The sequence below is a fragment of the Myotis nattereri genome, assembly GCF_964212035.1.
Source record: "Myotis nattereri genome assembly, chromosome: 13".
NCBI lineage: Eukaryota > Metazoa > Chordata > Mammalia > Chiroptera > Vespertilionidae > Myotis > Myotis nattereri.
In genome coordinates, this window is record NC_138088.1 from 11886112 (window position 1) to 11900649 (window position 14538).

The window sequence follows — 14538 nt, forward strand, 5'->3', positions numbered from 1 at the left end:
TGATTGTTTAGCTGTACCACTTCCCCTCTGTTGGTGACACTGTGATTGCTTTGGGTTTTTCACTGTTGTAGACATAATTTTATGAACAGCTTTGTGCATACATCTTCATACATCTTGACAAATTAAAAAGCTTTTCCTCATACCTACTGCCTTTGTGGGAGCAGAGAGTCTGCAAACAGAAGCTGAAGAGCTCTTTCGAGAGAATTCCTCAAGACTGCGGGCAACAAGGACCTGCTTTTACAGCCAGGTGACAACAGGGGGCACAAAGCGGCAAGCGGCTGTCTCCCCTACTGCTGCCAACATGCCCCATATGCTACCAACTCTGCCTCTGGGGACAAGGTGCCACCTTAGCCCTTTGAGGGTGAGCAGTGCAGCTCCAGACAGAGATGAACAGAGATGATCTATCTTAGCAAACAAAAATGTAAATAGTAAGTATAATAGTAAAGCCTATTAGTACCTTAACTTTAGGGGAGGTAGGCCTCTGGGGCACCAAGAGGTAGGTAACTTGCTCAGGGCCATACAGCTAGTAAGTGCCCTTGATTGGAATCGAACCCTGGACCCTTTAGTCCTCAGGCCAATGCTCTATCCACTGAGCCAAACCAGTTAGGGCCCCATATAGTCATTTGATTTTTCTTTGGAGTTTCTGAAGGATTTGATGCATCTTTAGACCTGATGTTTTGTTATGCTGTTGAAAATCTCTTAAGCAATAGCTTCTTAGATAATTTCACCATCATTACTCATGTCTAAGGAATATCACTTACCCACAGTGGAAAAGTTATTTCCCCATAGAATAACCATTCTTGAGAAGGAATTTTACTCAGATTGGGGGATATCAGAAGCAACTCAATTTTGATTAACAGTCCCAGGGGACTCGTGTCTTGTGAGGAAGCTTGCTCATGAGTGTGGCTGGCTCATTTATTTCTTCCCAGTGATGTCTGTTCACTGGCTTGACCTCCAATATCCACCGCTCCTGGAAAGACAATCTGGTAAACATCCTCTCTCAGCTGCCAACTGGTCTCTGAAGGCGGAAACACGTTGAGAACGTCTTCACTTGCTACAGGAAAGCCTTTGGGAATCATTCCTCGGGCAACTTCATCCCCACCGACCTCATTCTTTGATGCTGTGACTTTCTCTTTTGTTTGCTAAGGTAATTCATCTTTGTTCATCTTTGTCTGCGGTTACCTTTTGTGAACATTTTTGAAGAGATGACAGTGGTCCTCCTTACCTGTGGTTTCAATTTCTGCAGTTTTAGTTACCTGCAGTCCATCTGAAAATATTAAATGGAAAATTCCAGAAGCAAACAATTTGTAAGTTTTAAATTAGGTGCTCTTCGGAGTAGCATGACGAAATCTCGAACCATCTGGCTCTGTCCCGCCTGGATGTGACTCACCGCTTGTCCAGTGCACTATGCTGTACGTGTTCCCGCCCCTTAGAGCTGCCGTGGTCATCAGTTCGACTAGTGTGGTATCACGGTGCATGTGTTCAAGTAACTCTTATTTTGCTTAATAATGCCCCCAAAGCCATTCACATAACTTTTATTACAGTATGTTATTATAATTGTTCTATTTTATTGTTAGTTATTATTGCTAATCTCTTACTGGGCCTAATTTATATATTAAACTTTATCATGGGTAGGCAGGGATAGCACATACAGGGTTTGGTACTATCTGTGGTTTCAGGCATTCACTTGGGAGAAGACTTGTTGGTGATTTTGCTAACAGGTCAGTCTGAGGCTTAACCCTATATCGGCTCCCCACATTGAAAGATTAGCGTCCACCAATAGAATTGGCCAGAAGGAGATAATACAGGAAAATAAAGCCTAAAGATGAAAATGTTCAGAACAAAACCTCAAAGCCTTCTCCCCATAGGTAAGGGAGGACTACTGCACCTTTGAGGCACTAAACGTAAGCAAATTAAACCTGAATGGAGAAAATCTTTGCGCCCTCGTGGCTGTCTAGAAATGGGTCTTAGAATACTGAAGGCCTTCTGAGACGACATCTGTGGGAATAATGGGCCTGGATTTGCTTTACCTTGGTTATCTGTTTCTCCTGAAGACACATGAAGTGAGATCACGGAACCAAGCCCAGGAGAGGTCATTTCTATAGGAGAGCAAGCAGGACACTTCCTCCTGGTGGGCCACAGGCAAACGGCATTGCGAGCTCGCCGCCAGCGCAGTTTCATCTGAACGCCTGCTGCTTCCTGACATTTTGCCTCCCTTCTTTCTCTTTGTTGTGTTTCTTCCCTGCAATAGTGTTTGCCAGGGCATCTCACTGAGGTGGATCCTCTCCAGAGACTTCCCGGCAGCGTTTGCTGGGAGAATTGCCCTGCCTCCCAGGATTCAGGGCTGTGTCTCTCTGAAGAACTGCGTGGAAGATATTCATCCTGACTAATCTAACGCTTGAATCTTTCCATCTCCACATGGCATTATTTGACTAAGCTTATGTACTATTATCTGCCGGGACATTTGCTGAGAAGTTGGTTCTTTATTTCGGGTTTTTACTTAGTAGCTTTACCCATGAAAATGACAATTCTTCTGATATTTTGTGTTTAAGGGACCTGGAGGTGAATATTAATGTTCCTGAAGGCATATTCTCAGGAAGATCACCACGCAGAAGCTCCCCCGCACACCTGGCTGTTCCCATGAGTAATCCCAGGACACTGCCTTGGGGCCTCCCTGACACATTGGTTTCACTCCTCCTGTTTCAAGATTTGCTTAGTTTTATCGTTTCTCATTGAATCAACAAGTCACCCTTCAGAGTCCACCTCCTTTGAGGTTTTGTTCTGAACATCTTCATCTTTAGGCTTTATTTTCCTGTATAATCTCCTTTCTGGCCAATTCTATTGGTGGAAGCTAATCTTTCGATGTGGGGAACCGATATAGGGTTAAGCCTCGGACTGACCTGTTAGCAAAATCACAAACAAGTCTTCTCCCGAGTCTTAAACAACCCAATCCGAGAGGTGGCCACTGATTTACACACGCTGTCATTTAAAAAATAAAAATGGGGGAATTTGCCGGAAGCCGGTCCACCCTTGGTGCTTGACGCAGTCGCTGCAGGGAAGAAACATCTGCACAGCTTATGTTTCAAGGGACCTGGCGTATATGGCATATGTTTGCTCCCCCGCTTAGCGCTATGTGTTTTAAACAGGACCACCTCCCTGAGAAAGATTGTTTCCCCAGGTTAGGGATTAACAGGACTAAGGAAAAGAATGAATCAGTAAAACCCCCTAGTGTGACAGAAATACCATGTACTACTAATGAAGAACTTGGACTAAGACTGTTGGCAATAAATTTGGGACTTGTTGGGCCCACATCCCCAGGGGTCTGCCCACCAGGGAAAGCACCAAAGCCTATACCCCTGGAGACCCACTGGCACAGGGCAGTCCCAGGGAAGCCAAGCAGCGAGGCTGGGAGGACATAACCTTTACTGGCTAGGATAATCTCCTTCAGTCACTTCTTTGTAGCCTATCAGTAGAGCAGTGACCTTGGAATAGCCCTTGTAATGGAACACGGAGATTAACCTAGACAGGATTAAACTCAACAGAACTAGATGGAGACAGGATTTTTGGCAAAGGTCAGATAAGAAACAAGGAACTGTAGAACGTTACCCAAAACATACCATGATATGATTATAGAGGTATGCTTATAGGGCCAAATGGTATAAATATAGATGTAATAGGAGAATAAAAAGAGAGCCTCGCTATGCTGATCAACTGAACGCTGCCTCCGTGTCCTTCATTCTTCGCCGACTCCGTCCACACCTTTGGGAACCTGGACCAGCTGGGGCTGAACCCCAACATCTTTCTAAGGCTGTTTTCTCAGTAATTATGTTCTAAATGTAGCACTGGAAATGCTTCTTCCTGACCAGAATTTTTGGGGACTTTCCCCCTGGATGTCTCTGTCAATTTGACTCAGTGCTCTTGAATAGGCGTGAGGAATCACTTGTTGGTCAATCTCTTTTCTACATGGTAATCCCCCTGAAAAAGCTGCTTGGGGAATGGGACCCCAGTTCCATTTGTCCACTGATGAGATAGCCATTGATATCACTTGAGCAATGTGCCCCTATCCTTTTATGAAAATTAAAATTATTTTTTATTCTTTATTTTTATTGATTTTAGAGAGAGAGGAACATTGATGTGAGAGAGAAACATCAGTTGCCTCCTGTATGCACCTCAACCGTGGCTCGAACCTGCAACCTGGGTATGTGCTCTGCCCAGGAACTGAACTTGTGACCCTTTGGAGCACAAGATGATGCACAATCAACTGAGCCAGCCAGGGTCTATTTTTTTTTCAATGAGCTCATGTATAATGAGCCAAATATATGTATTCATATATATTAAAGTATATGTTTATTAAAAATTATATAAGTGAAAAATAAAATTATATATTAAATATGTATTATATAAATATATATTTATATATTTTAAGCATTGCTTTTTGAAGAGCCTTGTCTTTTTTTTTTTTAAACAGGGTAAGATCAAATTTTAATACATGCACATGGGAAATTCACATAAGCATGAAAATTGCAAAGACAGTGAGGCAACATTAGGTATATATGAAATTTTCACAAAGGAATAAAGGTGGGGAATGGGTCTTAGTTTTTAGAAGTGAGAATTGGGCAATTTACAGATAATTGAGGAAGAGCAGAACACACATGGCAGGCAAATTCTTGCCAGGCGACGCAAGAAACCATGATACAGGGAGTATCTAGCTAAAAGGCTCCTGCCTAAAGCTCCTTAATTCAAATTAGGCTGACATGAGCATCCTAAAACTTCCTTCCTATGGTAGGTTTTTCTGTCTGAATCTTAAAGAGCCTTGTCTTGCAGAGTTTTAACCAAGGATCTTAGGCCTTCAAGGGACCCTCCTGGGCTAATTATTCTGTGGCTGATTTTACTCATAGAATCTCTTTTTTGAGCAACTGGTTTTTGAGGCGACTCACAAACACTGATTTATGCACTGATGGTGACAGTGGTGAACAAGGAGGAATTTTCCTCTGGCTGGCTTTTCTCATAACATTGCTTTCTATGGGTCATGTTTCAGGAGGGATTTTCTTGGCCAGGTGCATCTGAAGAATTTACCTTCCCTGGGGATAATTCTTGCAGTCTCTCCTCAGCTAGTTGTATCCACAGAGTTAATTTCTCCAGATAAATGATTTGGAAGTTTTGCCTTCTGGCACAGGATGGTCTTGGAATATGTCCCTCAAGTGGTGACTTTGGGGGGGGGTGGTGGTGGTGGTGAGGAGGTAACTGTAGCCTGGCTGAAAATGGCTGGGTTTTGTCACTAGGGGCAATGATTTCTCACCAGTTCCTCCTTTCTTGGAATTACATATGGATCCTTTCTTTTCTGTTTCCTCCTGTGAAGCAATTTTTGCCCAGTAACCTCATCTGTGCACTGTACATCTCCTGGCCTTTTTCATTATTCCATTCCACTTCAGCTAAACTTACCCACAGTGTGGTATTTTCAGACAATGAGATCTTTGGATCTTGTCATTTTATTTCAGAGGGTCATCTTTTCTGATGATCGCAACTGAAGAATGTTTCCTTTTCTAACAATTTCTTGGGAAGGGGTGTCTTTTGATCAGGACGGTGAAGAACAGCAGACCCAAGCTAGTGCCAGCACGACTCTCACCATGGCTTTCTGGGGACCCTTCCTGAGATTTTCCTCCCTCCATGCATTTGGACTTGCCTTTTGTTGAAAGGCATCAGACGTTTCTTCTTGGCAAACAGAACTCAAACATGAAAGCAGAAAGACCCCGAGAACCTTCCCTTTAATAGGAAATGTGCCACTGTCTCAGCTGTGAGTCATCCTTGTGTTGGCTCCAGCCTCAAACTGTCTTCATAATGTTATGGGTTGGCTCAACGAGATAGACCACCGACTCAGAATTTAAATTTAAGAGCCTTTATTAAGCTGGCCAGCTGACCACAGAGCCTATCTCCCCCTCTGGGAGCTTCGGAGCATGTGGCAGACAGAGATCAAGGGTGCAGTATGATCCTTTATAGCAAAACAGTGTTAAAAAAATACAAAGCATTTCATTAGCTGTCCCTTAGAAGGTCACAGAAAGTTCATAAGCACAAAGGGGAGGTAAACGGAGTCACACCTGGCTGGAGCATATCATAACATATTGTTTTTCTAAGACAATCTAGCAATTTTTCTTCCATGGTTCCTAACCCTGACACAATCCTTCTCCATATCCTGACACAGTCCCCCCTCCCAGCACATTCAGTTTCTCATGTTTCATTTCCTCCCCTTAGCACATTCTGTAACATTCTGTAACCCTTCCATGGCTCAGTCCCACACCCTGTAAGAATACAAACCACAAATGTTAGTCCTGCGACGAAAACCCCTCACTAGTCATTCTTTGCTGACAAGCATCTTTTTTTTAAAAAAAAATTATTTTTATTGATTTCAGAGAGGAAGGGAGAGGGAGAGAGATAGAAACATCAATGATGAGAATCATTGATCGACGCCCCCCTATAGGGGATCGAGCCCGCAACACAGGTATGTGCCCTTGACTGGAATCGAACCCGGGACCTTTCAGTTCACAGGCGGATGCTCTATCCACTGAGCCAAACCAGCTAGGGCACAAGCATCTTCTTATAGCTACATTTTTAGTTGATGTAGCCATTTTATTCTCAGATTCTGAAAATATCTGGTGTGATATCACAGCTTTTGTATTAATTTCCCAAAAGTCATATTCTTTTTATTTTTTTATTTTTAATTAAATCTTTATTGTTCAGATTATTACAGTTGTTTCTCTTTTTCCCCCCCATAACTCCCCTCCACCTGGTTCCCACCCCACCCTCTGCCCTGACCCACCCCCACTGTCCTCATCCATAGGTGTACAATTTTTGTCCAGTCTCTTCCCACACCCCACACATCCGTTTCCCCTGCGAGAATAGTCAGTCCACTCCCTTTCTATGCCCCTGATTCTGTTATAATCACCGGTTTATTCTGTTCATCAGATTATTTATTCACTTGATTTTTAGATTCACTTGTTGATAGATGTGTATTTGTTGTTCATAATCTGTATCTTTACCTTTTTCTTCTTCTTCCTCTTCTTAAAGGATACCTTTCAGCATTTCATATAATACTGGTTTGGTGGTGATGAACTCCTTTAGCTTTTTCTTATCTGTGAAGCTCTTTATCTGACCTTCAATTCTGAATGATAGCTTTGCTGGGTAAAGTAATCTAGGTTGTAGGTTCTTGCTATTCATCACTTTGAATATTTCTTGCTACTCCCTTCTGGCCTGCATAGTTTCTGTTGAGAAATCAACTGACAATCATATGGGTACTCCCTTGTAGGTAACTGATTGTTTTTCTCTTGCTGCTTTTTAGATTCTCTCTTTGTCTTTTGTTCTTGGCATTTTAATTATGATGTGTCTTGGTGTGGTCCTCTTTGGATTCCTTTTGTTTGGGGTTCTCTGCGCTTCCTGGACTTGTAAGTCTATTTCTTTCACCAGGTAGGGGAAGTTTTCTGTCATTATTTCTTCAAATAGGTTTTCAATATCTTGCTCTCTCTCTTCTTCTGGCACCCTCATAATTCGGATGTTGGTACACTTGAAGTTGTCCCAGAGGCTCCTTACACTATCTTCATATTTTTGGATTCTTTTTTCTTTTTGTTTTTCTGGTTGGGTGATGTTTTCTTCTTCGTATTTCAAATCTTTGACTTGATTCTTGCGATCCTCTAGTCTGCTGTTGGAATTCTGCATAATATCCTTTATTTCAGTCAGTGTATACTTAATTTCTAGTTGGTCCTTTTCCATAACCTCAAGGGTCTCCCTAGATTTCTTGAGGGTCTCACTAAATTTATTGGCGGTCTCACTAGATTTCTTGAGGGTCTCACTAAACTTATCAGCGGTTTCTAGAAAATTCTTGAAAAACCTTAAAAGTGTGGTTTTCAACTCTATATCCAGTCAGTCGTTTGCTTTCCTCCATTTCTGTCATTTGTGACTTGTTTCTTTGTCTCCACATTTTTTATGCTTCTCTGTGTTGATAGAGTGGCTTCCTGTGTTAGGTGTCCTATAGGGCCCAGTGGCTCAGCCTCCCCAATTACCTGAGGTGGACACTCTTTGTGCACCCCTTTGTGGGCTGTGTGCACAGTCTTGTTATAGTTAAGCCTTGATTGTTGTAGATATCACTGGGAGGAATTGACCTCCAAGCCAATTGGCTGTGAGAACCAGCTGTCTACAGTGGGAGAACTTCTGTGCCGAAGACACCCTTATGGGGCAAGACTTGCTTCAGTGGGCCTTTGGTGCTCACTGAGTCTGCCCCTGAGTGTGTCCCTTATGGATCTGAGGAGTTGTAATCTGGATGGTCCCATTCTGACCACTGGGTACACTGGCTCTTGGATCTCTAAGGAGGTGCTATTTTAGCCTCTGCCTGAGGCTACCCAGCAGGAGCTATGGAGAGATCTGCAGATTCCTCTTCTTTGTTTGCGGTTTGGAGGTGCTCAGATGAGGCCCAGCTGTGAAGCAATGCAAGCGGCTGTGGGGCCTTGGACCTTCTTTTGGAAGTTCTGGGTCTCTCTGATTCAGCTGCGGTTTGTTAGGTAATTTTCAGGTTGCAAAGGGCCAGGCCTTTCATATGCAAAAGCCTCTGCGCACAGCTTGGGTGGGGCGGGGTCTCAGGGGATCAACAGGGCAAAGCAAACAGCTATGGCTGCTCCCCAGTCCTGCCCTAAGAGGCCCCACGTCTCAGTGTTCCGGTAATCACTGCAAGCACCTCTGAGAGAAAGCCACCCTTGAGTTCTGAGTTCTTCCCGCTGCCAGACAGCCCAGTTTCTCCCCGTATGAGTCTGGGTCCCCAGAGACTCACCTGGAACTGGAGTTCAGAGCAGTCGGGAGCTTGAGACTCCCTCCCGATTGAAAAAGACAACTGTGTCCTCAGCTGCCAGCCCTTTCCGTGTGCACCTCTGTACCTCTGCACTTTATTTCCGCACCTCCTCTGAGTCTCAGTGCTTTTCTCTTTCCTTCTAGTTGTAGAATTTCCACTCAGCCAGCCTTCCTGTGGTTCTGGATGATGTCCGTTTTGTCTTTTAGTTGTATTTTTGAAGTGATTATGTGAGGCAGCAATTTCCGGTGTTTACCTATGCTGCCATCTTGGTTTCTCACAGTCATATTATTCTTATTTTCTTCCTAAAGATAGATAAAGGTGGTTTATTTTTCCACAGGATATTATTCAACCTTTAGAAAAACATATTTACAATCTACATAAGGATCATAAGAATGATATCACTCAGTAGTAATTATTCTAAAGAATGTTTTCCCTGGAAGATTTTATTCTGTCACCAGGAAGAGTTTGAATATGTGGACTTCATCACTTACATGGTTATAACTATGTCTTGGAAAGACCTCACATGAATTTTTGAAGTATCCTGTTTGGGACTGTAAATGCTTAGAGCAGTGGTTCTCAACCTTGGCTGCACATTAGAATCACCTGGAAATCTTTTTAAAATCCTGATTTCTGGGCCTCATCCTCCAGAAATTCTGTTTCTTTGTTATGGGGTGGGGCCACAACATTAGTAACAAAGAAACAGAATTTCCGGAGGATGAGGCCCAGAAATCAGGATTTTAAAAAGATTCCCAGGTGATTGTAATGTGCAGCCAAGGTTGAGAACAACTGACTTAGAGCCTTGGCTGATTTTGGCTGATAATCAAGAAAATAAAATATGCATAAGTGAGCTTAAATGCTCTGGAAATGAGCCTTTGGAAGCTCTTTGAAGATTTCATTTCACCTAAGTCTAAGAGGTAAGATAAAGACAGACTGACTTGGAGCAAAATTTTAGCGGACACGGGAGTTAGACGCTTTTATTACAAAGCATGGGCAGCATGGCCTGGCGCTCAGGTGTGGGCTCCTGACAGAGAGACCGAGTGCCACCTCCTGGGCGTCTGACCCCAGGCCAGCCATTAACCTTTGACCCTTGGTGGTTTCCTCATCCATGCCTGGGGCTTCTTAAAGTGCCCAACTCTCGGAGCGTTGTGAGAATTAAACGCGATGTGCCTGGCATATATTGAACATCCAACGCAAGCAAGTATTATTATTATCGACAACTAGGATAATGCTTTTAAACCATGTCTGTCTCTTTCCTGACCAGGTGTGGAGGAATAAACTGGAGTGGCAAGGGGAAACTTCCACATTCCCTTTAGAGGAGCCTAGAAGTGTGATGAGCACACAAGCTTCGGGGAAGACCTGCTCCATGCCGGATCCTAGCTCTCTGAAATGGTCCTGCTAAGAAAGGCACTTCTAAGGCAGGCATTATTGTAGGAAAATGTACTCGCCCCCTTAATTTCCTAAGCAAATAAAAGCTGAATTTCTTCTAGACTTCTCCCTCCCACTCACTGTAAATCCCTCCCTCCCCCCAACCTCTCTCACCCTGAGTCTTGCTCCTGCCTCCATGCCTTTGCACCTGCTGTTCCCCTGGCCTTTCCCCTGCCTTTGTTTCTGCCGTCATCTCTCCCTGCACTGGACTCGCGCCGTGGTCACTGACCACCTCCCACATGCTCAGCACTGAATCCCTTACCACTCCGGCCCACCAGCTGCCCTAATGGACAGACAGGACAGGTGAAGAGAGCTGCCAGTCACAAGAACTAGGAGACAGCGAAAGTAAGACAGCCTGTCTTAATTTAGTCTCAGTTGCTCAATAAGAGCAAAGCAAGCTTGGTCAGAGCGAGCTACCCAGTGCTTATCTTGGAGAGAGGGGAGGAATGCTGTCCCTTGGGGAAGGCATTCCGCTCCCGTTTGAAAGAATATGTCCACCAGAAGGGGGCAGCACAAGCACTAGCTCGACCTTGACACACGCCCCGGGGAGGGAAGAGGGACTTTACTACACTCCCCTCCCTCCTCCCCCAAGCCCTGTCCCTAACCTTGCGATCACTAATCTAGTCTCCATTTCTGGAATTTTGTCTTTTCGAGAACATCATACAAAAGAAATCATATAGTATGTAACCTCTTGGGATTAGATTTTTCCACTCAGCATAATTTCCTTCAGATTCATCCAAGTTCATGTATCAATACATTTCTTTTTATTGCTGACTATTGCATGTTGCGGATGTATCACAGTTTAGCTCTTCCCCTGCTGAAGAATATCTGGGCTATTTCCAGTTTAGGCCTATTCTGAATAAAGCTTTTATAAACATTTGCATGCAAGTTTATGTGTGAACCTAAGTTTTAATTTTTCTGGGATAACTGTCCAAGAGAACAATTGCTGGGTCAGGCAGTAGTTGCATGTTTAATTTTATAAGAAACTGCCAAACTATTTTTTGAAGTAATGGTACCATTTTACATTCCCACCAGCCAAGTATGAGTTATCCAGTTCACCCTCACTATCACTACTGTTGTCACTACTTTTTATTTTATTTTTTAAAATCCTCACCTGAGGATATATTTATTGATTTTAGAGAGAGGGGAAAGGGGAAGGAGAGAGAGAGAGAGAGAGAGAGAGAGAGAGAGAGAGAGAGAGAGAGAGAAACATTGATCTGTTGCCTCCCATACACACTCCAACTGGGGATCGAAACCTAGGTATGAACCCTGACCAGGAATTGAACCCTTGGTATACGGGATGACGCTCCAACCAACGGAGCCACCTGTCACGGGTGTCACCACTTTTTAACTGTGTGGAGTGATGCATCACTGTGATTTTAACCTGCATGTCCCTAACGGCTAATGATGCTGAATGTATGTTCATACCTTGTGTCATGTGTACATACTTTTCGGTGAAATGTCTGTTCATGTCTCTTTTGCCTCCCAAAATGCAAATACAGTGTACCCATGAACAACATGGGTTTGAATTGCATGGGTCTGCTCATACTTGGATCTTTTTCAATAAATACTGTAAATATATTTCCTCTCCCTTACGATTTTCTTAATAACATTTTCTTTTCTCCAGCTTGTTCTATTGTAAGAGTAGAGTATATAATACATAAAACATAGGAAATATGTGTTAATTGACTGTTTATGTTAACGGTAAGGCTTCAGGTGAGCAGCAGGCTATTAGTAATATTTTGGGGGAGTCAAATGTTATTTAGAGGTGGATTTTCTACTGTGTGAGGGTCAACACCCCTAAGCCCTGTGTTGCTCAAGGATCAACTGTATTTTTAATTTAGCAAGTCATAGTTCTATCACAGAGATTTACTAAGATACATGTACAAGAAAGTTCACTATAGCCCTAGCTGATTGCTCAGTGGTTAGAGCACTGGTCTGCAGATGGAAGAGTATCGGGTTTAATTCCAGTCAAGGGCACGTACTTCAGTTGCAGGCTCCATCCCTGGCCCCACTGTCAGGGCTGGTGTGGGAGGCAAATAATCCATATCTCTCACATCGCTGTTTCTTTCTCTGTCTTTCCCCCTCCCTTCCACTCTCTCTAAAAAATCAATGGGGAAATAAAAAGCATCCTTAGGTGAGGATGAACAAAAACAAAGCAAAACAAAACAAAGAAAGTTCACTTTAACATTTTTTAGCAATAAAACAGCAACAAAACCAACCCTGGCATCAGCGTAAAGAACGTTAGTGCGATTGATTACATTACCACAGCCCTCATTGTAATCAAATACTAAAACAAATAGTATGGAATCATTTAAAGTAGAGAAAGGTTACAACTTACCTCACACAGACTGTGACATCCAAGATATAAGGGCTCTGGGTAGAGGACAAACTTCTTGGACTCGTCCCTTCACTTCTGGGTGAGGATTTGAGATCTCCGGGCCTTTTTCAGCTACTCTGACCTTCTGGCCGCACCCCTCCCACCAGATGCAAATTAGCATCGATGACCTCAGGGCTTTATCAGAGGAGAGAGTGGATCACCGCAGGCCACTCAGCTTCCTAGTTCCACCCTCTTCAGTAGGGTCTTCGCCACTTTTTGTTCTTTTTTGATGTTTGACTGCTGACAGCTTTTAGGCTTCAACTCTCCCTCTTCCCCTTGTGCCCACATCTGGGCAAGGTGATAAGAGCAGGTGCTCGCAACGTTGGAGTTTCAAACCATGGGAGCCACTTCCCATGCATGGGGACTCGTACCTGGGCCACTCCCTAACCACAGTACTAACCCCAAGCTGGTCTCTCCTTGCTCTCTCAAGCCTTTGCCAAACCAGCGCGGAAACCCTGTCCTGTTTTCCCTGAAAGCTTCATTATGGAAGTAAAAGCCTTCTTATACCCTCTTGGTGGGTGGTCACCCACCCTCTCTAGTTAGTCGGTGCCTGAGGCCCTATTCCTATGACCCATCACTAAAATCTATTCCTGTAACCCATCCCTAGCCTAAGGGTTCATACTTTTTCACCAGTAACCAGTAGGAATTAAACTAACCTTTTTAATTTTATCTTTTAATAAAATATTCTTTATTCAAATTATTATTGTTTAGTCACACACATACACATCACTCCAGTGTAAGGAGTGTTAAGTACATGGTCCTTCAGTAGAATCCTCTACAATTAATGGATACAAGCAATGAAAGGAACAATTAAGAAAAATACAAGTTTGTGTATTTTAGCCTAGCATTTTTCTTTAACCCTTAATTTTCATAGACACCAGTGGCATTTATTATGCACAGTTTTATTTTGAAATCCAATTTCTTTCTTTAAAATTTTATTAAATTTATTGGGGTGACATTGGTTGATAAGATTATAAAAGTTTCAAGTGTACAATGCTATATGATCTGTATATTGCATTGTGTTCTCCACCCAAAGTCAAGTCTCCTTCCATCACCATATATTTCACCCCCTTTACCCTCTTCTACTGACGCCGATGCCCCTTCCCCTCTGGTAACCACTTGGTGTCTATGAGGTTTTTTGTTTGTTAGTTTGTTGCTTCCTGCTTTATATTCCACAAATGAATGGAATCATGGTTCTTTTCCTTTTCTGTCTGACTTATTTTGCTAAGCATGATACTCTCAAGATCTACCCATGTTGTCAAAAATGGCAGTATTTCATCTTTTCTTACTGCTGCATAGTATTCCATTGTATATATGTACCACATCTTTCTTTCTTTTTTTAAAAATATATTTTATTGATTTTTTACAGAGATGAAGGAGAGGGATAGAGAGTTAGAAACATCGATGAGAGAGAGAAACATTGATCAGCTGCCTCCTGCACACTCCCTGCTGGTTATGTGCCCGCAACCCAGGTACATGCCCTTGGCCGGAATCGAACCTGGGCCCCTTCAGTCTGCAGGCCAACGCTCTAGCCACTGAGCCAAACCGGTTAGGGCACATCTTTCTATCTAATCATCCATCAAAGGACACTTGGGTTGTTTCCATGTCTTGACCAATGTGAATAATGCTGCAATGAACATAGGGGTGCATGTATCTTTACAAATAAATGTTTTCAAAATTTTTAAGTAGATACCCAGAAGAAGGATTGCTGGGACATATGGTAAGTCTATTCTTTTTTTTTTTTTAATATATTTTTAATTGATTTTTTACAGAGAGGAAGGGAGAGGGATAGAGAGCTAGAAACATCGATGAGAGAGAAACATCAATCAGCTGCCTCCTGCACACCCCCTACTGGGGATGTGCCTGCAACCAAGGTACATGCCCTTGTCCAGAATTGAACCTG